Genomic DNA, 23,224 nt, shown 5'->3' on the forward strand with positions numbered 1-23,224 from the left:
GCATGGGGACCAAACGTGGTCACACAGACAAGTTTGTCTAGCTCTTGTTTCTCTTTGCGTTCAAGAAGACACTCCCGTGGTGTGAATCGTGCCCTCTTACGTGCATGTTTCAATAATTTGGTAGGGTAACCCCTATTGGTCATTTCATCGCAAAATTTCTGTGCGTGTTGGTCATAGTCTGCTATCTCTGAGCAGTTTCTTCGTATGCGAAGAAGCTGCCCATAGGGTAGATTAGTTCGCAAATTCCTGGGATGGGCACTCCGGTGATGGAGGATGGTGTTTCTATCTGTCTTCTTTCTGAAGAGAGAGGATTTTAAAACACCATCAGTACAACTTATTTCAACATCAAGAAATGTCATTTTTAAGTTACTTTGTTCAATGGAAAACTTAATGTCCGGATGTTTGTGGTTTAGCCACTGGTGAAATTCAACCAGTTCAGTGTGGCTCCCCTGCCACAGGAGCCACACATCATCGATATACCTGAGCCACTGTTTTATATGTTTTTTGAAGGGATTGTTGTTCTCCACGAACTTGTTCTCGTATTCCGCCATAAACAGTATGGCCATCTCCGGCGCATAAGGGCATCCCATGGCCGTCCCTTTAATTTGGGCGAAAAACTCGTCATTGAAGCGAAAGTAATTCTTTTTGAGTGTCAATTCTGCGATTTGTAAGATAAATGAAGTTGGGACCCGATGGGGTCTTACCCTCATAGCTAAATACAATTCAATTACTTCCAGTGCTTCACTTTGGGGGATTTGTGTATATAATGAGGTCACATCCATCGTGACCATGATCTCACTCGAGGGGTCAAAATGTATTCCCTCAACTTTGATCAAAAAGTCAGTGGTGTCTTGGAGATATGACTTGACATTACTCACAAAAGGCTTCAAAAAATAATCAACGTATTTCGATAGTGGTTCCAAACACGAGTCACACCCTGAGACGATTGGTCGTCCAGGGGGCTCGGCAGGATTTTTATGTATTTTGGGAAGGAAATATAACAATGGAATGCGGGGGGACTTTTTGAGAAGAAAGTCCCTTTCTTTCTTTCCCACATATCCATTGTCAAATCCTATTTGAATCAAGTCAGATATTTTAGACTGAATTTCCTTCGTTGGGTCCATTGATAGTCTCCTATACCATGTTTGATTTTGCACATGGGAATCCCCTTCTTTGAGATATTTATCCCGCGGCCACAACACGGTGGCTCCGCCTTTATCGGCCGGTTTTACTATAATGGAATTGTCCTCACTTAGGTTTTTTAGAGCTACCTGTTGACCTTTACTTAAGTTTGGCTTGACATATCTCTGTTTTTTCTCAAGTTTATTTATTGAGGACAGAACCACTTGCTCGAAGGCATAGATCTGTTTTGGGATATTTTGACTAGGGATGAAAGAAGATTTATTTTTTAACCCTGTTGTTTCATTGTCCACTACAGGTGGCTGATTATTGAAAAAAGCCTTTAATCGTATTTTCCGACAGAATGAGATCATTTCCATCTTTGTCTTTGTGAAATCGGTTCTTTGATTGGGAACAAATTTCAATCCTAAATTAAGCACGGATTCTTCATCCGGTGTTAGAATTTTATCAGATAGATTGACAATGGTCGATGGAACCTCTATGACTTGTAGGAATTTTTCCGGGTGCGCATCTCCCATGGTATTTTTTGTCTGGGTTTCGATTGTTGTCCCTTCTCTAAAAAAGAGACCTGCTTTTTGTTATTATTGCCTCTTGTTGTAGGGCCCGAAGAGTCCGATGAGGATGATGTCTCAGAAAAGGTTTTGAACCTATTTCGGGAGCGCCCCTGGTAATTATACAATGCCCCCCTTGAGTCAGCCTGGGAGTAAAAATCGTCTTTCAAGAACGGATAGGTTTTCTCTAAGGTGAAGGATTTTGAATCACTCTCGTATTGGATGGTTTTATTATTTATAGCAGTGTCCTTGAAGGACAGAATTTCTTTTTCAATTTTTTCGAGGAGTGCTTTGGCATCAGGGACCAACTGGCTCTCTTGGATACTTTTGGTGACTTCCTCTATTTCTTCTAATTCTTTTACGCACAGGCGTTGTGCAGTCTCAATGGTATGGACCATCAGGTCCCTGCTCCATTTCGTGTTTATACAACTGAAACCCCTTTTGTATTCTGCATCCTCTGTAAAAAAAACAGGCACATTTTTCACCTGGAGCCCCCAGGGGATAGTACCTCCCTTGAGGTGCCGCAGAAGAAAATGGCCGTGCAGCTCTGTTCTAATGTGTTTTTTACTTAATCTGATAAGTTTATCAGATTCATTTTGTTGCTGTGCAGAGGTGCTAAGAGCGATATTTGAAAATGGAGCTGAGGCTATTAAGGACTGAATATGATTTTCAGTAAACGACAAGGTGTCTTTCTCGGACATACCTAGGAGGGACAGGGCGTCTCTCCAAGTTAACTAAATCACAAAGAGTAAAGAACACGTACAACTTTTATAGTGTGTGCCCACTCTCGCGGGTAAACACCCGCTCTAAACTTTGGATAACAGGGAGATAGGTCCTTGGGACGTATGGTCAGCTGGACCATATATAGTATTTATGAAAAAACAGGTGCTGGCCATACAAAAAAATCTATATACTCTCCTTCTTTTGGAGTGACAAATAAAGATGTACTTCAAAATTTGTCTGGTATTATTTATTTTATACCCTTTTACTTTTTGTTTTCAAGATTCAAAAATTCATTATACGAAAAAGACATACCCAAATACATTTATCATACAATTATTCAAAAACATGTACAAAAAACATTACATATAACAAGCAGAACATCTATCTGAATTTCATATATACATTAGCACAAATGCTTGTGCATCAACATCATTATTCATTATTGCACTAACTTTCCTTAGAAAGAAAAGGTCTTTATACTCGAATAAGGAAAAGATCAAATGGAGAAAACAATACATGTACAAAACAATGCAAGTTTGACTGAGAGAATAAATCAAAACATCAGTCCCACAAGAAGCTAATTATTTTTAGCAGTTGTTAGATACTTGTTTCCAATTGGCCGACGCGTTTCGAACTCGCTATTTTACTTTGCGTGTTCTCGTCAGGGCGTAATGACTCTATCCTGTAGGGGTTATGCAAAATATGGGAGAAAAATGACGTCAGTTCCTACTTAATTTTTGATAGCCTTATAAAATAGCTCCAACTAGTAAATGCATACCTTATACAAAACGTCACTGGTAAGTGGGGTTCAATATTTACTATGAAGTTCCCCGTCGTGGTATCTGGGAGGGAATGGAAGGATAAAATTGAATCAATTATCTATTCCAATCCTAAGCCTGATGCCTAATGCCAAACAAACGCAATCCTCGCTCCTACCTTCGAGTGATCCCGTCTCTCTTCAAAATTGAATTTATTGTTCACCCTTTGTGCATAGGGGGGCCCCCCTGGTTTCACTGGTGCCTGCCCAAAAGGAGAAGTTGGTAACTAACCCATATTGTATCATTTATCGATATTGTGGTTCTCCATAATTGTTAAAAAAGTACCTGTGCCTCTGGTTTTATGGCGTGGGCTGGGGTCCGCTTTATCTTTATTTGTGCGGTCCGCCTTGCTCAAAAAGAGCCTCCCGATATGACGCACGGGTCCGGTCAATGTTTACACTCTGCCAATGAGAAAAAAAGCGTTCGGTTAAGAACCGCTTATTGGCGTTGCTCAAGACATGCTCACGGTTTTTCAAGGAGCGAAGGACACCTACCCAGTCTCCTCTATTCAGTCTGCCTCCATCGCTTGCAGTGGCAGTCCATCAGTGCGCCATGTTTATAGTGGGCGTCGATATTTTATTGTCACATGATTCACGGGGTTCTGGGACATGTAGTCCACTCGTGATTTAGAGAACGCACACAAAACTGATTTTGAATATAAAACAGAGAGTTTTATAACCTGGAGATTTCCGACATGGAATTCAATCCAGTTTGAAAACTGTTAAATCGCAATATTAAATAGGCTTCTTTCCTGAGTAAAACATCATCCACATCCTGGACTGTTTTCGTGTGCCCTATTGTATATAGGACCGTCCATTTGAAATCGGTCTCTGAATGACCCTGTTCTATAAAGTGTTGAACCATGGGTGCCGATACAACTTTAGTTTTGATCCGCGATCGATGTTGTGTAATGCGAGTGTTAATCCGTTGGTTTGTTTTACCAATATAGAGTTTGTCACAACTACACGTTATTTCGTAGACCACATTCCTGGTCTTACAATTACTGAAGCTCTCATTTCTCCATCGTATCTCCCGGTGAGTAAATTCACTGCCCTCAATCGTTGATTCGCACGATACACAATTACCACACCTATGATGGCCTATTATCTGTTTCATGCCCCATATCGAAAGCAGATCGTGTTTTGGTTTTTCTATCAGTACATCTGCCCGTACCATATGTTGACCTATGCTTCTGGCCTTTTTAAAGGCAAAAATAGGTCTTGGAAATGGACATTCCAAGTCTTCTAATAAGTGCCAATTTTTAAATATGGTTTGTCGCACTTGGTGGGCATGGGGACCAAACGTGGTCACACAGACAAGTTTGTCTAGCTCTTGTTTCTCTTTGCGTTCAAGAAGACACTCCCGTGGTGTGAATCGTGCCCTCTTACGTGCATGTTTCAATAATTTGGTAGGGTAACCCCTATTGGTCATTTCATCGCAAAATTTCTGTGCGTGTTGGTCATAGTCTGCTATCTCTGAGCAGTTTCTTCGTATGCGAAGAAGCTGCCCATAGGGTAGATTAGTTCGCAAATTCCTGGGATGGGCACTCCGGTGATGGAGGATGGTGTTTCTATCTGTCTTCTTTCTGAAGAGAGAGGATTTTAAAACACCATCAGTACAACTTATTTCAACATCAAGAAATGTCATTTTTAAGTTACTTTGTTCAATGGAAAACTTAATGTCCGGATGTTTGTGGTTTAGCCACTGGTGAAATTCAAACAGTTCAGTGTGGCTCCCCTGCCACAGGAGCCACACATCATCGATATACCTGAGCCACTGTTTTATATGTTTTTTGAAGGGATTGTTGTTCTCCACGAACTTGTTCTCGTATTCCGCCATAAACAGTATGGCCATCTCCGGCGCATAAGGGCATCCCATGGCCGTCCCTTTAATTTGGGCGAAAAACTCGTCATTGAAGCGAAAGTAATTCTTTTTGAGTGTCAATTCTGCGATTTCTAAGATAAATGAAGTTGGGACCCGATGGGGTCTTACCCTCATAGCTAAATACAATTCAATTACTTCCAGTGCTTCACTTTGGGGGATTTGTGTATATAATGAGGTCACATCCATCGTGACCATGATCTCACTCGAGGGGTCAAAATGTATTCCCTCAACTTTGATCAAAAAGTCAGTGGTGTCTTGGAGATATGACTTGACATTACTCACAAAAGGCTTCAAAAAAGAATCAACGTATTTCGATAGTGGTTCCAAACACGAGTCACACCCTGAGACGATTGGTCGTCCAGGGGGCTCGGCAGGATTTTTATGTATTTTGGGAAGGAAATATAACAATGGAATGCGGGGGGACTTTTTGAGAAGAAAGTCCCGTTCTTTCTTTCCCACATATCCATTGTCAAATCCTATTTGAATCAAGTCAGATATTTTAGTCTATCTACACGCACACATATACACACATATATATATATATATGCATATATATGCATTTATATATATGTATGTGTATATATATATATATACATACATATATAAACATATATAATCTGCATATCTATATAAATACAAATATAAATGCATGCATACATATGCATATATGCATACATATGCATGTTATTTACATGAAAGTTTGAAAAACACTATTAAAAGCAAAGCTAAAAAGCCACCTCATTACAAACAGAATGGCTTTAACTTAAACGAGGGCGAGATCTATTGCATTTTCAATGCTTGTGTACTTTGGTTCCGTCAAGAAGGCATTCAGATGTGTCACACATTTGCCATAAATTCTGAATGTTAGCACTCTAGTTGCTCATTATATCACTGTTGTAAAGCTACTGCTCACCAGGGAAGGCTGCTGCTGGTATTCAAAGTGCATGTTTCAGTCTGCATGTCAGAATTCTTTTAATGAAATAGAAGAGGATTTGAGAAGTCACTCAAAATGTGCCCTAATTTTTCTTTCTGAAGCACTAATCATAATTTCAATGGCAAAATGAACCCCCTGATTTTGTTCCTTTTTAAATTAAATGTTTTCAGACTTACCACTTCATTCCAATCAAGATGGCTTCTGTTGTGCCATACTTTTGTCATAAGTAAGACTGTTAGCGCTCTAGTTGTTCTTTAGAACACTCTGGGACATTCTGTCATTGGGCTATACTTGGGCTACATCTGGGTGATATGTGGGCTACATTTGGGCTCTTTTGTCTCTGGTGGTCATCTTGGGAGACGGCATGTCAGAATTTTTTAATGAAATAGAATAGGATTTGAGAAGTCACTCAAAATGTGCCCTAATTTTTCTTTCTGCAGCACTAATCATACTTTCTATGGCAAAATATATCCTCATATTGTTCCTTTTTAAATTAAATGTTTTAAGAGTTACCACTACATTCCAATCAAGACGGCTTCTGTTGTGCCATACTTTTGTCATAAGTAAGACTGTTAGCGCTCTAGTTGTTCTTTAGAACACTCTGGGACTTTCTGTCATTGGGCTATACTTGGGCTACATCTGGGTGCTATTTGGGCTACATTTGGGCTCTTTTGTCTCTGGTGGCCATCTTGGGAGACTGCATGTCAGAATTGTTTTATGAAATAGAATAGGATTTGAGAAGTCACTCAAAATGTGCCCTATTTTTTTCTTTCTGCAGCACTAATCATACTTTCTATGGCAAAATGAACCCCCTCATTTTGTTCCTTTTTAAATTAAATGTTTTCAGACTTACCACTTCATTCCAATCAAGATGGCTTCTGTTGTGCCATACTTTTGTCATAAGTAAGACTGTTAGCGCTCTAGTTGTTCTTTAGAACACTCTGGGACATTCTGTCATTGGGCTATACTTGGGCTACATCTGGGTGATATTTGGGCTACATTTGGGCTCTTTTGTCTCTGGTGGCCATCTTGAGAGACTGCATGACAGAATTTTTTAATGAAATAGAATAGGATTTGAGAAGTCACTCAAAATGTGCCCTAATTTTTCTTTCTGCAGCACTAATCATACTTTCTATGGCAAAATATATCCTCATATTGTTCCTTTTTAAATTAAATGTTTTAAGAGTTACCACTTCATTCCAATCAAGATGGCTTCTGGTGTGCCATACTTTTGTCATAAATAAGACTGTTAGCACTCTAGTTGTTCTTTAGAACACTCTGGGACATTCTGTCATTGGGCTATACTTGGGCTACATCTGGGTGCTATTTGGGCTACATTTGGGCTCTTTTGTCTCTGGTGGCTATCTTGGGAGACTGCATGTCAGAATTGTTTAATGAAATAGAAGAGTATTTGAGAAGTCACTCAAAATGTGCCCTAATTTTTCTTTCTGCAGCACTAATCATACTTTCTATGGCAAAATGAACCCCCTCATTTTGTTCCTTTTTAAATTAAATGTTTTCAGACTTACCACTTCATTCCAATCAAGATGGCTTCTGGTGTGCCATACTTTTGTCATAAGTAAGACTGTTAGCGCTCTAGTTGTTCTTTAGAACACTCTGGGAAGCTGCAGTAGAACACAAAGGAATCAACTGACAGTCTCTGTCCTTGTTGGATGTACATGTTTTACTGAGAATGTCAGACTTCATTCTCACGTGACTGAGAAAGATAATGTGAATTTACAGAAAATATGCTTTCAGTTTAGCTTATAGATCCCCTTCCAAACCACTGTGGGAAAAGCATGAAATAATAGTTTCCTTTCAAACATGATTCATGATATCCCAGCAGAAGGCTTTTTCACATGGTAAAATCACCTTAGAACACACCACAATTCCTAAAATGAGTATGGTACCATCAACAAATGATTTATAATTTAACTAAAGTCCTAAAACCCTCTATTAACTACAATGCTTTTTAATGAGGTGCTATCATGTATATTGGTCCCAAGATGGCTGCCAACACTTCTTGGATGAAGAATTTGAATTTTGAAAACAATTTTTTGTTTTGCCTTGGGGGTCCTTTTGGGACCCCCTGAGCAGGTCTAGGGGGTCAGGTTGCTTCTACCCTGCACCCTTTTTGAGTTCTACACGTTTGTTTTTCTGCTTTCCTGTGCCTCAGTCTACTGAGGCACAAGATGGCTGCCGACACTTTCTGGTTTGGAGTGTTGACAGACATTGGCAGCCAATCAGAATGCAGCTCATGCTCGGAAAGGTAAGCTTACAGTAAGCTTACACGTAAGCTGCTATAGATATATATATTTTTTCTCTATTGATTTTCTCAGGAACTACTGGAGGGATTTTCACCAAATATAGCAAAGGCACATCTGCGTACCAATACCTACAATTTTGCAAAGTTTAGCGTAATTCCGTTCAGCGGTTCGGGCTGTAGACTTGTCAGACCGTCCTATGGAAATTAACATGGGGAAAACACGTTTTGGGACCCCCCTTTTTTCTCAGCCCCCACTTCATGAATCCCCCCGAAACTTTCAGTGAAGGAGCGCAGCAGAGCTGGCCAACATTTTGGAAAATTACACACAAATTCCTCAACCGGCGCCAGAGTTATTCCCAATAGAATGTTGCGGATTTCCTATGGTAGCCAATCCTAACTATATATACCTACTGGCGTCCGCCAGTAGGTAATATATATATACATATATATATATATATTTACTGAAAAAAACATAGGTTTCACACATGATATAGTTAGCTGGACATTTCACTCATACAAAACTATTGAAATTCCCCCGTAATTAGTTAGTTAAGCTAACTATAACCCGCGCGCCCGCAATGCACTGCTGATGACGTCACATATTACATCACTCATGACATGGTCAGTGACATCACTCATGACATCACCCATGACATCTCAAATGACATCACTGATGACATCACTGGTGACATCATCCAGTGAATGTATGTCTTTCTGAAAAATAAATATTTTTTATATATGTATATCTAAAGGTCGATGGAAGAATAAATGGGAAAATAGGTGTCTAAATGGATGTTTTTTTTTGTAAAAATGATTGCATCACTGACTTATTAAGTGTATCTTAGGGAATACAGTGTCTCACTTTGTCTATAAGTGGCTGCATGGGTTGGCGAGTAGCTACATGAGTGTCTATATGGGTTATTAGTTGTTTTTTTGAGTATCAGTATGAGTGTCTGTATGGTTCGGTGGGGGGTATTACTTAGCGCATAGATGCATGAAGGAGTGACTCACTGTTTGTATGTGTTTTGAAGACAGCATGTGCGCAGGACTGTATGGGTGGATGAGTGTGTGTATGGGTGTGTTAGTGAGTGAATGACTGTCTCAATAGTGTCTTTATGAGTGACTACATATGTTTTAATCTAGTATATGTGAGTATTGATGTATATAAGTGATTATATGTGAGAGTGAGAGATTGGAAGAGTTCCTGTATAAATAAGTATGTGTTTCTATAAGTGATTGTTTAAGAAAGTAAGTATGTGTACGTTTCTGTAAAAGTAAGTGTAGTGGTGCGTGTATAGCTGTATATGCAAATAAATGGATGTTTGATAGTATATTTGCATGTGTGAGTATGTGTGTGAGTAACTCTATGGATGAGTGTCGGTGTGTTGCAGGATGTATAGGTGTATGAGTACATATGATGAGTGAGTACATGTATGAGTGACTTTATAGAACTGTTGGTGAATGAGTGGATGTGTATGTAGATGGTGGAATTACCTAATAGATTGTTGTAAGTGGTATTGGTATCTCCATTTATTTGAAAATTTTAGTTTCTATTTTTGAATGTGTGTATCAAAGGTTATGTTACACTGAGAGGAGGTCTGCTACTCTTTCACAAGGATGATGTCATCAGTGATGTCATAAGTGATGTCATGAGTGATGTCACTGACCATGTCATGAGTGATGTAATATGTGACATCATCAGCAGTGCATTGCGGGCGCGCGAGTTATAGTTAGCTGAACTAACTACAACGGGGGAATTTCAATGGTTTTGTATGAGTGAAATGTCCAGCTAACTATAACATGTTTGAAACCTATGGTTTTTTCAGTGAATTTCTAAGGTTTTTTAAATGCTAATTCCTAACTATAACATGGCTGAAACCTATGTTTTTACCATTAAGCTAATTCATGTTAGGCTGCAGGTCTTGTTTACATGTCACATATTTTACTTAATCTTGCATTTTCTGAGAGTGTTTGCTTTTTCCCAAGATGTTAAATTTCAGTGGTTTTTTTCGTGCAACTTTACTCTTGTATATGAGGTACTGTGACTGTCCTCCACGAGTCTGTGTGACTTCAGGTTATTGGTGGGTGTTGTCAGCAGCCCAAAGTTAGAGGTCTGAAATTGAGGCTGAAGGCAGAGCAGGTTTGTGACTACACATGTCAGTAGGTCAAAAGGGATTCAGAATACCTCATTCAAAGCTTGGTCTCCCTGCAGAGCACATGGAACAATGGGCGCATGTGCCATTTGTAATTGTGATTTTATGAGAACGTGTGTGAAGGAGGAACATAGCTGTCGAAATATTGACAGGGTGAAGGTAAAAGAAAATGCAGTGCATACTGGGGAGTGAGTGTATTGTGTTCTTATAGGGGATTGTGAAATGCAAGGAAGTAAATGTAGGAGAGTAAAAATATGATGCTGAACAGGAAAGAGATGCTGTATGAGATATGCAGATTGGAGGTTTCAGAAAGGTGTTGGGGGAAAAGGTCATACACATCTAACAATGAAACTGAAGAGGAAAGGGGTGTGAAGGAGAGGACAGGAGTAATTGATGCACTCCAATGGATACTACCCCTTCCACAAACCTTAATAATGTTTAATACATATTGTCATATTTTCAAAATTGATTTTTTAAAAATTATAATTAGTTCAAACAAAGTCATTGTTGTTACTCATTTATCTGATACTGCTAACAAACATTAGCAAAGCTAATGGGGACACTTTTTTTCAATGCATGTCCGTTACTGTCTGATATGTCTGATAGAATACCAAAAAGCTCACATAGATACACCTAAATTCTGGCACGGTAGTATGCTGTGGGAAGCACAGGACTTTCGTTTTCATGTTTTAAGCTACGCACGTACTTATATAGGCCACACCACCTGAATAGGACTCCTAGTTACGCTTCAGAAGTAATGCACCCAACAGAGAACACCCACTTTTATCACTCTACTTAAAAAACGTAATTACAAAAAACTAAAGATACAAAGTGGGTTCATGTTGTACAATTCATTCATACACAGCACTTAGCATTCAGTAACTAGTATTTTTTTTAAATTGAATATTATACATATTAGATTGGAAATACTAGTATGCAAAGTATGGTAGGCAATAGGAAACATGTAGTTCTTTCACAAGTACAATAAACAGAAGTTCAAATAATATTGGTTTTCATTTTAACATATTCTTAATATATATTATAATACATACTAAGAACAATATATAATGTGTATATATATATATGTATATATATTTATATATATACATATATATATATATATTCACTGAACAAAAAATAGGTTTCACACATGTTATAGTTAGCTGGACATTTCACTCATACAAAACTATTGAAATTCCCCCCTTATAGTTAGTTCAGCTAACTATAACTCGCGCGCCCGCAATGCACTGCTGATGACGTCACATATTACATCACTCATGACATGGTCAGTGACATCACTCATGACATCACCCATGACATCTCAAATGACATCACTGATGACATCACTGGTGACATCATCCAGTGAATGTGTGTCTTTCTGAAAAATAAATATTTTTTATATATGTATATCTAAAGGTCGATGGAAGAATAAAGGGGTAAATAGGTGTCTAAATGGATTTTTTTTTGTAATAATGATTGCATCACTGACTTATTAAGTGTATCTTAGGGAATACAGTGTCTCACTTTGTCTATAAGTGGCTGCATGGGTTGGTGAGTAGCTACATGAGTGTCTATATGGGTTATTAGTTGTTTTTTTGAGTATCAGTATGAGTGTCTGTATGGTTCGGTGGGGGGTATTACTTAGCGCATAGATGCATGAAGGAGTGACTCACTGTTTGTATGTGTTTTGAAGACAGCATGTGCGCAGGACTGTATGGGTGGATGAGTGTGTGTATGGGTGTGTTAGTGAGTGAATGACTGTCTCAATAGTATCTTTATGAGTGACTACATATGTTTTAATCTAGTATATGTGAGTATTGATGTATATAAGTGATTATATGTGAGAGTGAGAGATTGGAAGAGTTCCTGTATAAACAAGTATGTGTTTCTATAAGTGATTGTTTAAGAGAGTAAGTATGTGTACATTTCTGTAAAAGTAAGTGTAGTGGTGCGTGTATAGCTGTATATGCAAATAAATGGATGTTTGATAGTTTATTTGCATGTGTGAGTATGTGTGTGAGTAACTCTATGGATGAGTGTCGGTGTGTTGCAGGATGTATAGGTGTATGAGTACATATGATGAGTGAGTACATGTATGAGTGACTTTTTAGGACTGTTGGTGAATGAGTGGATGTGTATGTAGATAGTGGAATTACCTAATAGGTTGTTGTAAGTGGTATTGGTATCTCCATTTTTTGGAAAATGTTAGTTTCTATTTTTGAATGTGTGTATCAAAGGTTATGTTACGCTGAGAGGAGGTCTGCTACTCTTTCACTAGGATGATGTCATCAGTGTTGTCATGAGTGATGTCATGAGTGATGTCACTGACCATGTCATGAGTGATGTAATATGTGACATCATCAGCAGTGCATTGCGGGCACGCGAGTTATAGTTAGCTGAACTAACTATAACGGAGGAATTTCAATGGTTTTGTATGAGTGAAATGTCCAGCTAACTATAACATGTTTGAAACCTATGGTTTTTTCAGTGAATTTCTAAGGTTTTTTAAATGCTAATTCCTAACTATAACGTGGCTGAAACCTATGGTTTTTTCTGTGGATTTCTAAGATTTTTTAAATGCTAATTCCTAACTATAATGTGGCTGAAACCTATAGTTTTTTCAGTGAATTTCAAACGTTTTGTAAATGATAATTTTTAAATGTATTAATTGTTATATTTTTTATACTGATTTACTACATTGTTTTAAAGTATTTATTTTTAGATATTTTATTTTTTAAATTACATTACATATTTTTAATATAAATTGAAAAAAAATGTTTTTAAAAATATTGAAATTTTAATATTTTTTCATTTTATTTTATATTTGTTTAATTTATATATATTTTATATAGCAGGCAATGATATCCTATGGAAGGAAATTCAAGTTACTGGTAAGTATGGTTAAAATTACTTTTCAGGGACAGTAGTGAGCTGAAAGATGCAGCACTGAGGTCTCTCCTGATAACAGGTGAGTAAATCGGAATTCGTAGTTTGACTGATGTTAAAGAAATTTTTCAAAGTTCCAAAACTCCACACTTAGGGCCTCATTAGGATGGCGGGCGGACTTTGCCCCCCGCCATCCTCGTGGTAAATGGGACCGCCCGCCATAAGGGCCGGGGTCCCATGGGGGGTATTAGGATGTGCCCGCCACAGTGGCGGGCACATCCTGTATTTTTAGTATTGTGGCGGGTGGTGCTCTCTGCACCGCCCGCCACAATACTAAAAATGCTTTGCAGCATTTACATAAACAAAGCGGCAGGCACCGCGCTTTGTTTATGTAAATGTGGGGGGGTACCACAAGTACCCCCGTGTGCATGTCCCACTCTGCTTCACTCTGGGGGCCCGCAGGGGGCCCCCAGAGTGAACACCGCCTGCCTTTCCGTGGCGGCATTGCCGCCGTGGAAAAGCATGAAACACAGCCCATGATAATATGGCTGGCGGTGTCTAATAGACACCGCCACCAAATTGATTATTTTCCGCCCCGGCCGCAAGGCGACCGGGGCGGAAAACAGGCGGGCGGTGTTTTCTCCCTCTGCGGTGCCCCCGCCATTGTAATCCACCAGACATCCTAATGACCCCCTGTGAAGTATTTCTAAGTGAAACCAGTCAATGTTAGCCTATGGGATGAAATTCAAGTTACTGTAAGTATGGTTAGAATTACTTTTCAGGATCAGTAGTGAGCTGAAAGATGCAGCACTGAGGTATCTCCTGATAACAGGTGAGTAAATTGGCCCTCTGAACACCTCTCTGCAACGCAGCTCCCTGGCACTTACTGGAGGTACCTGTTGGACTAGTTGGCCCCTAGGGGACCTCTGCATTGAAGAGGAATTGATTCCCCAACTTAAAACGCGCCACAGGGCATGTTTGCACACATATCACCTCAAGTCCCGCCCCCTACCTTCACCACTGTGCAAACGCGCCCCGTAGTGCGTTCTAAGTTGGGGGATTAAGTCCCCTTGAATACTGGGGGTCCCCGGGGGCCAACTAGCCCACCAGGAACCTCCAGTATGCACCAGGGGGCTGCGTTGCAGAGAGGTGTAAAAAGGGGCATGGCCTCTTTACACGTCTCTGCAAGGCCGCCCCCTGGTGCATTTGCAGAGGGGGAACTAATTCCCCATACATACTGGTGGTCCCTGGGGGCCAACTAGCCCACCAGGAACCTCCAGTATGCGCCAGGGGTCTGCGTTGCAGTGAGGTGTAAAAAGGGTAGTTGCCTCTTTACACGTCTCTGCAAGGCAGGCCCCTGGCGCATACTGGAGGTTCCTGGTGGGGTACTTGGCCCCCTGGAACCCCTAGTATTCAAGGGGAATTTTTTCCCCCTCTGCACATGCGCCAGGGGGCGCGTTTGCAGAGTGGTGCCTTAATTTTTTGGGGGGGATCGGCAGAGTATGCGTACCCTACGAGTATCCTGGGATTTAAAAAAAATTAAAATAATTGGGAGGCCTTGGGGGTCCTTATGGGACCCCCTGAGCAGGCCTAGGGGGTCAGAAACCTCCAGAATGCACCAGGGGGCTGCGTTGCAGAGAGGTGTAAAAAGGGGCATGGCCTCTTTACATGTCTCTGCAAGGCAGCCCCCTGGCACATACTGGTGGTTCCTGGGGGGCTTCTTGGCCCCCAGGGACCCCCAGTATTCAAGGGGAATTTTATCCCCAGTGGTGCCTTAATTTTTTGGGGGGTATCGGCAGAGTACGCGTACCATACACGAAACCCGCGATTTTTTCAACAAAAAAAATATTTTTGCGGGGCCTTGGGGGTCCTTGTGGGACCCCCTAAGCAGGCCTAGGGGGTTTCTACCCTGCCCCCTTTTCGCGTTTTTTGCATTTCTTTTTCTGTTTCCTTGTGCCTCAGTTCTACCGAGTAAGCATGGGCGTAAAATCCGTTCCGTTTGCGGAATTTGCGGATTTTCTGCAATTTTGCGGTCGGCGAATCTTGCGAAATTGAAGAAAAATCCGCGAAATCGCGTTCGGGACGGATTTTCAAAAACTGAAGTACATGAAGCACTTACAGGGTTACAGCAGGTGCCCAAGTTGAAGCTAATTTCTTTGTAACTATTTACAAAATGGTTACAAAGAAATTAACTTCAACTTGGGCACCTGCAGTAACCCTGTAAGTGCTTCCTGAGCGGTGCCTCCAGAGATGTTGCCTACTTGCAACTATTCTCTGACCCTGCCCTGACCCTCGAAGCAGGATCAGAGAATAGTTACAAGTATGGCACAATGCTCCAGGCTGTCACAAAAATGAAACCACAACAGGAAGCATTTACAGATAAGGAAGCAGGTGCCGGACTTGAAGCTCAAATTCAGTAACACATTAACACCATCGCTGCAGCGGCTATTCCGCCGCAGCACTAAGGGGGAGGGGGGCCGCGCGGCGCGCCCATGCTAGTGACGGAACTCCTCCGTCACCAGCCTCGGTTGAGCTGTGCTCATGACGGAGCGGTTCTGTCATGGCCCCACCCGCTCAATAGAACGCGCTGCGCAGGCGCGAAATCAGCGCCGCGCAGTGGCGTCGGGCGGGCCATGACGGAACCGCTCCATCATCAGCACAGCGCCACTGCAGCTGATGACGGAGCGGTTCCGTCATCAGCACGGAAAAGGTTAACCAGCCCCCGGTTGAGGCTGGGCAGGTGTGCTTTCTCCCCATAATCTACAGTGGTGAACCAGAGGGTGCTGTGATGATCCAGAAGGTGCAGTTGTGAACCAGAGGGTGCTGTGAGGAACCAGAGGGTGGCAGTGGTGAACCAGAGGGTGGCAGTGGTGAATCAGAGGATGCTGTAATGAACCAGAGGTTGGCAGTGATGAACCAAAGGGTGGCAGTGATGAACTAGAGGGTGGCAGTGGTGAACCAGAAGGTGGCAGTGGTGAACCAGAGGGTGGCAGTGGTGATCCAGAGGGTGCTGTGATGAACCAGAGGGTGGCAGTGATGAACCAGAGGGTGGCAGTGGTGAACCAGAGGGTGGCAGTGATGAACCAGAGGGTGGGGCTGCTAAACTGCCTGGGAGCCCTGTGGGTGTGAGCCCCCACGCTGCTGAGCTGCCCAGGGGTTGTGAGCCCACGTGCTACTGAACTGCCTCGGGGCCCAGTGGGTGTGAGCCCCCGTGCTGCTGAACTGCTGCGGAGCCCTCTCAGTGTGAAAATCATTTGTGCTCAATTGCCTGGGAGCTCTCTGGGTGTGAGCACACATTGTGCTAAGTGCCCCCCTGCCCCCAGTACATATATACCCATACCGCACAGCATCATTATGCTCTTGCACCATGAAGTCTGGTGCCTGGATGCTCCTGATCTGTGTAGGTGGTACCACCATCTGGTGCAGTCAAAATGTAAAGTCATAACTTGCTACACAGCACCAATAAACACGTGTACCCCCTGGCACCGGTATGCGCATGTACCAGGCGTGAAGCACCCGCATGCCACTGCACCCTACTGCCCAGCGCCAGCATATGTCTGTACGGGGCAGTTTAGTATGAGATGGCACATTGTCCAGCAGCAGCATCTGCATGCGCCTGAACCCACTGAGCAGGATCAGAATGTCTTTATACCAACATGCACAGCAGAGCTATCTTAGACATCTGAAGGATTCTGGGGTCCTGTGCCAAACGTATTTTTGCATCCATGAGTTTCCCGAGTGCCATCCCTGTGTAGCTCCTGTGACCAGGAGGCTGCTTTCTCCTCATCTGCTGCTCTGTTCAGTCTCTGACTCTTTATAAACAAGATGCATGTGAACTTGCATAGAAGCCCCGCCCGTTTGGCCCTGTCCCCCACACACTGGCGGTGTGAAACGTCTTCCCGCCCGTCCCCACTATAATGGCCAGCTCACTCAAGGGACCTCGGCGCCTTTTGGAGAGCTGGCAAAGTTACAGGCACACGTGGTCACATATTTGTGCAAATGGCACAAAAATATGCGAGTTCGCTGATTTTTTTGCCATTTCGCACGAATTTGCGGACTGGGAATTCGCAAATTTTGCTCATACTTACTACCGAGGCACAAGATGGCTGCCAACACTTCCTGGTTTGGAATGTTGACAGACAGTTGACAGCCAATCAGCATGCAGCTCGTGCTTGTAATTGTACGTTTTACAGTACGCTTACCTTACGGTACTTAGTCTATTGATATATCTATGATTTTACTTTGATTTTCTCAGGAACTACTGAATGGATTTATACCATTTAACAAAATGGGTAATCTGCGAACCGAACTCTACCTTTTTGCCAGATTTGGTGTAATTCCGTTCAGCCGTTCGGGCTGTAGCCCTGGCTAAAGGTCCTATTGAAAATTGCATGGGGAAAACATGTTTTGGGACCCCCCTTTTTTCTCAGTCCCGGCTTCACGAATCACCCCCAAACTTTCAGAGAAAGATCGGATTGAAGCAGGCCATCTTCTTGGATAATTTCGCGAAGATTCGTCAACTGGTGCCAAAGTTATTCCAAATAGAATGTTGCAGATTTCCTATGGAAACTAGGTCTTAACTATAACTACCTACTGGCGATTGCCAGTAGGTAATATATATATCTATATATAAATATATATATATAATGGCGGACGCGCTGGCACAAATTTAATGAAAGAACTTTTGCACCAGCAATTGACGGGTCTACTCTGCGTCATTTGGACTACCTGCAGCGCCAGTTTGCAGTGTGGCGATTTTTCGTATATATATATATATATATATATATATATATATATATATATATATATATATATATATCCGTTCCACAATCCTACTAATCGGCTCTGCACACCGATTCTGCAAACGTAGGTACAGACCACAAAACAGCGCTCAATTTTTCTTCAAAGGTGGTTTATTGCTCCTTTGTCACCAGCATGACGCGTTTCGGCTACGTCACGGTAGCCTTAATCGCATGACCGTAGGAACCAATAAGTGCAATTTATATACTGTGTGTGTCCCAATTGAAAAAAGTCAGCAATGCATAGACATGAAAGAAATACTTTTAAACATAACATCCATTGTTAGTCTACTTTGGGAAAGAACATGTAAATTTGATATATTTACACAAATGTTTAAAAAAATATATCTTAAAGTTATTCACCCCACGGCAATAATAATTATCATTATAACATATCTATTCCATCCTGCCTAATCAATCTCGAAAACAATGAGCATGTTATTTCTCTTAAATTCATGAAAAAAATGCTAGTCAAAAAGCTGAATGAATTCAACAAACCGGGAAAGTGCAAGTGCTTTATATATAAGGTGCTCAGTTGTGCAAATGTGCAAATTTAGTGAACCTTAAAACAAGGAAATTAAATTCATATATGTAAGGGAGCGCATTGGTGATGGCACGTTCTATAAAACCACTATTTATGAAGAGTTACATGCCACCCACATACAGACGGTGTTATTATCATTAATGAAAACTAGTATACATCAATATATGTTTGAGACAACATATATATATATATATATATATATATATATATATATATATATATATATATATATATATATATATATATATATATATAAATGCTCCAGTTCCCTCTTGTATCCACAAAAGAAAGAGGAGCGGCACTCGCGGGGCTTCGTTACAGCAGGTTTTTAATTTAAAGTAAACAAACGCGTTTCGGAAAAAATTCCTTCGTCAGTGTTGTTAGCGTACATCACAGTGAGGTTACATTTAAAGGCATAATGCATGTGACCATGGCAGCAGAAATATGCCAGAAGGACACGCTTCGTAACGCGCGGCATCTTTGAATGGAGTCAATATCTCTCTTTCTCATGATTTACTTTGACAGTAAAAACCAACCATATCAGTGGCAACCTGAAATTGATTGTGTACAGTTAAGCATTATCTTTTTGTGAATAATGAGAGAGAAGAAATCTTGCCGTGTTTCGGCATTGGCAACCATTGACATCTGGTTGCCCACATTGGCCCCTGCCACTGATATGGTTGGTTACTTTGAATTAAAAACTTGCTGTAACGAAGCCCCATGAGTGCCGCTCTTCTTTCTTTTGGTCTGGCACAAGTCAAGCATCAAGGAGGGCTGGTCCAGTCAACGACCCAACAGGAGCATATTATGAAAGGAGAGAGAGAGCGATAATCATTATGAATGTTAATTGCGCTACAAGACTACGAGAAACACAGTGCTTAGCGCGCACACGCCCAGTGGGGCGGGATAAATACCTTTAAAAACCACCTGAATAATTGAAAGCGCGATCTTCTCTCCTTCAGATGCGCCACGCCACAGATGAAGGAAAACAATGTTTGGCAAAGATGGTGCGAAATTTACATTGAGATAGACTATCTTTCCTTGCTGCTGCCTCCCAAATAAAGAAGGTGAATGAAAACGTTGTGCGGGTGTCCTTACTGCGAGAGCAACTTTTTCGGAGATATATATATATATATATATATATATATATATATGGACACTCTGCACCTTTAAGTTTATCACCATTACCCACAGAGGTTTATTATAACCAGTGGTCAGCGGACTACCGCTCATGGGAGAGACTTTGGTCAGTGAAAGGTGGGGTGGAGTTATACCTTGCACACAGCGGCATCTGAGGAAGGCCGAAATGGCCGAAATGCATTATGCATGAGCAGTTTAAATAAAGATCTCCTGATGCTTCCCCCAAGTGGCCTCTACCTCTTCCGTGTGGAGTGGAATGCTTGCATATTTAATCAAAATTATTCAGCCAGAACATGACAACAAAGAGCGCCTCCCCGACATGTTTCGGTTCAATATCCATACTCATGGGTGTGGTAGGCGAATCCATATATCACATGACTGTTCACTTTCCTTTATACCAGAGGCACTGATAATAGGCCAACCACTCGTAATTAAGATGGTGCATTATGGTAAATATAGGCAATCTCCCAATCTTTTTTGCAAATGGATATCTGGGTGGAACATATCTGTAGGTATAAAAAGTCACAATCATTATTAAAATTAAACCCTTCAATGGGTTAACTTTGGTGATGTTCATCAATCAGAAACCATGCAGTCCCATATTCACCGAAATCAGCAGACAAGCACGAGCCCCTAAGCAGCAAATCTGCGGCAGCCCGGGCCATCCGCCATTATCACGGCGGCAGACTGCTGATGGTGATGAAGTGGTGCAATCCTGTACCGGCGTCGGGCCACGCTATCAAATGTAAGTCCAATTTCTCCAATGCCCATGGAGAAAGAAGGATGCACTCCGCTGTAGGCATATTTATTCAAATGTATTCAGCCAGAAAATGACAAGAAAGAGCGCCTCCCCGACGCGTTTTGATTCAATATCCTTACTCATGAATGTGGTAGGCAAATTCATATATCACATGACTGTTCACTTTCCTTTATACCATTGTCACTCATGATAGGCCAACGCCTCGTAATCAAAAGTTATGCATATATATGATGTCATCAGTGATGTCACTGACCATGTCATGAGTGATGTAATATGTGAGGTCATTAGCAGTGCATTGCAGAGGTGTAAGTTATAGTTAGCTCTGGTAATTATAACTCACTGGTTTTGTTTGAGTTAAATCTGAGCTCAACTATAACGTCCCTGTAACCTTTGGTTTCTTTAAGTGAATTTCTACGCTTTTTCACATTTTATTTCCTAAGTGTAAGCCGTAGCCTTTGACAGTGTGTATGTGAGTGAGTGCATGGGTGTCTCAGTAGGTTTGTGAGTGGGTGTGAGTGTCTGAGTAGGTTTGTCAGTGGGTGTGTGAGTGTTTGAGTGGGTCTTGGAGTGGCTCCGTAAGTGTCTCACTGGGTTTGCGAGTGGGTACATAAGTGTAAGTGGGTCTGTGAGTGGGTGCATGAGAGTGTGAGTCAGCCTGTGAGTGAGTGAGTACATGACCATCTGAGTGGGTCTGTGAGGGAGTGCATGCATTTCTATGTAAGTCAGTGAGAGGGTGTGTGAAACTGTGAGTGGGTCTCTGAGGCAGTACTTGAATCTCTGATAAGGTCTATGAGTGCATGAGTGTCTGGGTGGGTCTATGAGTGAGTGTGTGAGTCTCTGAGTGGATGTGTGAGTATCTGAGGGGGTGTGTGAGTGTGTGTGGGTCTGTGAGTGGGTACATTGATATCTGAGTGGGTCTGTGAGTGGATGCCTTACTGTGTAAGAGGGTCTGTGATTGGGTGCATGAGTGTTTGAGTGGGTTTGTGAATGAGTGTATGAGTAAATCAATGGGTCTGTGAGTGGGTGCATGAGTCTCTGTGGGTCTGTGAGTGGGTGCATGAGTCTCTAAGTGAGTCTGTGAGTGGGAGCATGAGTGTCTGAGTTGCTCTATGACTGGCTGCACGTCTCTCTCATTGGCAATGTGAGTGGATGCATACGTCTCTGAGTGTGTCTATGAGTGGGCACGTGAGTCTCTCAGTGGGTATGTGAGTGGGTGCATGAGTCTCTCAGTGGCTCTGTAAGTGGGTACATGAGTCTCTGAGTAGGTTTGTGAGTGGGTGCAGAGGTCTCCGAGTGGGTCTGTGAGTGGGTTCATGAGTCTCTGAGTGGGATTGTGAGGGAATGCATGAGTCAAGTCTCTGAGTGGGTCTGTAAGTGGTTGAGTGAGTGTCTGAGTGGCTCTGTCAGTGGGTGTGTGACTCTCTCAGTGGGTCTGTGAGTGAGTGTGTGAGTGGGTACAAGATTTCTGAGTGGGTTTGTGAAAAGGTATAGGAGTGTCGCAGTGGGTCTGTGAATGAGTGCATGAGTCTCTTAGTAGGCCTGTGAGTGGGCACATACGTGTCTAAGTGGGTCTGGGAGTGAGTGTCTGAGTGGATCTGTGAGTGGGTACATGACTCTGAGTGGGCCTGTGAGTGGGTGAATGATTCTATGAGTACATCTATGAGTGGGTTCATGAGTGTTTGTGTGGGTCTGTGAGTGGGTATGTGAGTCTCTGAGTAGGACTGTGTGTGGGTACATGAGTGTCTGTGTAGGTCTGTGAATGGATATGTGAGTCTCCTTGTTTTTCTGTACTCTGTTTTGCCTTCCCTGCTCATTTTTCTGTCTTTGTTTTGCCTTTCCTGTTAATTTTTCTGCTCACTGTTTTGACTTTCTGCTCGTTTTTCTGCCCTTTATTTTGCCTTTTCTACTCTTTTTAATTCTGCTTTCTGGTTTGCCTTTTCTGCTTGGTTTTCTGCCCTCTATTTTGTTTTGTTCTGCATCCTTCTCTTTTTCACAGGGGAGGGGGCCGTGCAGCCCCTCTCCTCCGACCGATTTGGTCCTGGGGACCTCATCCCTCAGGGCCCAGCTTTATTATATTCATAATCTGAATGGGAGGGGGGCTGCATGGTCCGTCTCCCTGGGCCGATTTCAGACCCGGGGACCCAATCCAACGGGACCTGGCCAAAATGTGATGTGGAGTTCCTGGGGCCGATTTGGGTCTTGGGGCCAAGGCACAAAGAAATGGTGGAGGGAAGACACACGCACACACACATGTATATATATATAATGAATTATCGCTGTAGTGGTCGAAATCCAAGGGTGGAATTAATCTGTGATATGTTTTGCACCACATCACTCATGCAATTCATCTCGGAGTCTCATGACGTTATAAAGGAACTTCGTCGTTGGCTTGGTTCCTCTCTAGTGGCACAGAACTCTTTGTTGACTTGCAATATCCTGAATAATGTATGAAAATGATACGCTATCCCATATGTAATACTGAACATTGACAAGGTTTTACACTATTACTGCAGGATTTAAAAAAAATCGTTTTTATTATGGATCCATCAAAAGTGTTTGCTATTTTACTGTGCATTATGTATTATTCGTGTTAAATTATTTGGTGGAGTCTTTTAAAGGTGTTGTT

This window comes from Lissotriton helveticus, chromosome 2_1 (genome assembly GCF_964261635.1).
Source record: "Lissotriton helveticus chromosome 2_1, aLisHel1.1, whole genome shotgun sequence".
In the NCBI taxonomy this organism is placed as follows: Eukaryota; Metazoa; Chordata; class Amphibia; order Caudata; family Salamandridae; genus Lissotriton; species Lissotriton helveticus.